Genomic DNA, 3,060 nt, shown 5'->3' with positions numbered 1-3,060 from the left:
AGAGGTGGATCCTTGCGTCAATAAAGATAACATTGATTATCTTCACAGTCGTCCTACCGTGGTATGGTTTCCACCTATTAATTAGTCAGCAACAAGGCACTTCAACAACTTGGACAATGATTTTTTATTTTTATTTTTTTCCACCAGTTGAAAAAGAAAAACCCAAAAGGATTAGTGAGTCCTATTTAAATTTAAAATATTAAGGACAGCTTAAAAGGCCACCCTAATCCTTTAGTTTTTAATTCTTCATAAATTCACATTGCAATATTCTATAATTTAGATCCCAGTTGAGTCAGATTTTATCAAATCTCTAGCTAATTAATTAAAATGATTAATTATGCAATAGATCTAATTTAAACAAACATCACACATTCACAAATCACATAAACACCAACAATGATGAGCCAGGAAATTTTTTGAAACTGTGGTTCCAAAGTAAACAAACTCTCCAATTTGCAACTAGGGAGGGTTTAGCCTAAAAAATCTTCAAGGAAACATTTCACTAATAGAATAAAAGTTTGTACAATAAACTTACTTACTCAAGTGACAACACGCAATTCCAAATCCACAAGCTCTTCTACTGTGAAACTATAGCACACAAACTCTCCAATTTGTGACTTTAAGATTTCCACTCAAAAGTTTAGATCATCAACTGTGATTGACTTGATGTAGCAACTTTACTTTATAACAAGATCTTTTGTTTTTACAAGGTCTCTAGCTGTACCTCCAAAAAGGTTTGAAAAATCTCCAAATCTGTGTACAAAACACTACTCTCTTGAATGTGTAAAAACATGCTCTAGATCTAGGGTTTTCATTTAAATATCCTTAAGTTCCATCAAAACCCTAGATCCAATGGCTAAGAAAGAAAGTGAAATCTTGATTAGTCAAGATGTGCATCTCAATCGGTCAAGATATGTGAGTCTTGTTTTTGCACTTATCTTTTCTTGATTTCTTGAGTCTTCATTTGTGCATTTGTCTTATTTCAGAATATTTCTAGACTAAATCACTAAACAAAAATAAGTTCTAAAGGTTACAATTTGCTCATGGTTGGCAACCTAAAAATATAGACTTTATAGAAAACAATGCTCGGTAAATTAGCAACTCTCTCAAAAATTTAAATTGTTTAGAAATTGTGCATTTATGCACTTAATTATTTTCCTAACACTCTTGTATATATGGATCTAGAATCTCCTTAATAAGTAAGATTCAACATTTGAGATTTTTAACTTTCAAATGAGAAGTAGAATAGAGACACAATTCAAATGTAGAACCACATATTATGATTTTGTGATAAATTACCAATTGTCTTTAAGTTGGTAAAAAATGACAAATTTAATCACTAAAAATTATTCCAACAAAACTAAAGACTTAAAAAAACAATTTAACAAATTATAACAAACCGGAAAAAGAAAAAAGGAAAAAAAGACATTCTTCAAAATCAAGGGTGATGCCCTTGTCCCATTTTAGCATTATCTTCATGGCCTCAAGTACAGAGGACAGACACAGAGACTATCTTGTTGACTTTTGGCTTGTTGTATTGCCTTTTAACATGCTGCTTTGACTTGCTCATTCAATGGATTGACCACTTCATCATTCACTCGTATATCAATGACTCCTTTGACAATTTGGGTAGGGCCTTCTTCTATTATCACATTTGTTGATTTTTCTAACATCTTTGACTTGTACTTGTAGAATGAGTAGAGGATTAACTGGACTGAGCCCAACAGAAAGCCTAATATGTTTGGCACCTGAAATAACTTTTTAATTAATTTTTTTTTTAATATGCTGAGAAATCAAACATTAAGTAGTTGCATACCACTTTTGGTAAGAATGTATGTAAAACCAAGCATTATATATATAAACTTGTCATAAAATTGGGAAATTAAAACCTGTGAGTTGAGCTTTCATTTACCTACTCTTCCAGTTTCTTGCGAAAATGTACTTCTAAAATTTTCATTTTTGCGTTATTCCTTGTTTTGTAAGATTACAGAAGTCGGATTTTTATTTTTTTTGCATTTCATTTGCATGGCTTTGAAGGTCACATTAGATTCATGTATAATCTAAAGGTGGTACAAGTATTTTAAAACCAACATTTTTGGGGCCATCTACCGTATGATTTGAATGCCAACTATGCAGGTAAGTAAAAGTGTTAAGTATGCCACATAAGCACATTCGTGTTACATGGCATGCCACATATGCAGGTTGGTAGAAGGGTTTTTAATTTTTTAAATAGGCTTGGATTTAAACTTCACCTACTGAAACGGTTAAACCCATTAGGATTTGGGAAGGGTTTGAGTTTTCCATCCTACATATTCAAATCCAGCGTGATAGTGTATTTGAAATTTTGAATAAGTAGAATAATTCCATTACTCATTTTGTTTGCACCAAAAAAAAAAAAAGTTTTATAATAAAAGAAACTGTGTCTCTCTTTCTTCTCAAAAAATAATAACAATAATAATAATAATTTGGTATAAAAATGCTTATTAGTTATTAATGCTTAAATTTTGCTAAATAATATTATAAATCTTCAATTTTACCTTAATTTTCAATAATCCTATCCATTTTAACCCAACTCATGATAACATAATAAGCAAATAGGTTTAGGAGGGGTTTGGGTTTTTTCAAATATAAATGGAATGGTTCAATGGTTGAGAGAATTCTTAAAATTTAATAGGGTTTAGTAAGGTTATAGTATGTAAAACATTTAGAGAATTTAAGCTTAGCTTTTTTTTTTTTTTTTTTTTTTTCCAAGCTCAAACCCGACTTATTACCCATTCTTTAAATAAAAGAGATCCCACTTTCGACTATTAAACCGCATGACTTTTTTGTTAATATATATATATATATATATATTTATTTATTTATATAAATAGGAATTGGATTAGTTTGTAACTTTACAAGTTTTAAATTAGGATTCAATTTGAGCTTGAGAAGTTTGCACTTTTATATTGCACCTTTTTATATTATAAAAGGTCAAGAAAAGTTACCCCGACAAAGATGTCCTTGATGAGCACGGAATAAATGCCCCAGAAACTAGCATTGAGAAATACGCAAATGAAA

At 30.2% G+C, this 3,060-nt stretch overlaps 1 non-coding gene across 1 annotated transcript; it reads right to left on the bottom strand.

Annotated features, from left to right (window-relative positions):
- Positions 1-1,254: 1,254 nt before the first annotated feature.
- Positions 1,255-3,055, bottom strand: LOC112016203 (uncharacterized). Its single transcript, XR_010628348.1, has 2 exons — positions 2,988-3,055; positions 1,255-1,748 (listed from the first exon to the last, which is right to left on the bottom strand). It is a non-coding gene; the product is annotated as an uncharacterized LOC112016203 (transcript).
- Positions 3,056-3,060: the final 5 nt, after the last annotated feature.

Source organism: Quercus suber, unplaced genomic scaffold, assembly GCF_002906115.3.
Source record: "Quercus suber isolate HL8 unplaced genomic scaffold, Cork oak 2.0 scaffold_48, whole genome shotgun sequence".
NCBI lineage: Eukaryota > Viridiplantae > Streptophyta > Magnoliopsida > Fagales > Fagaceae > Quercus > Quercus suber.
This window is presented reverse-complemented; position numbering and strand designations above follow the sequence as displayed.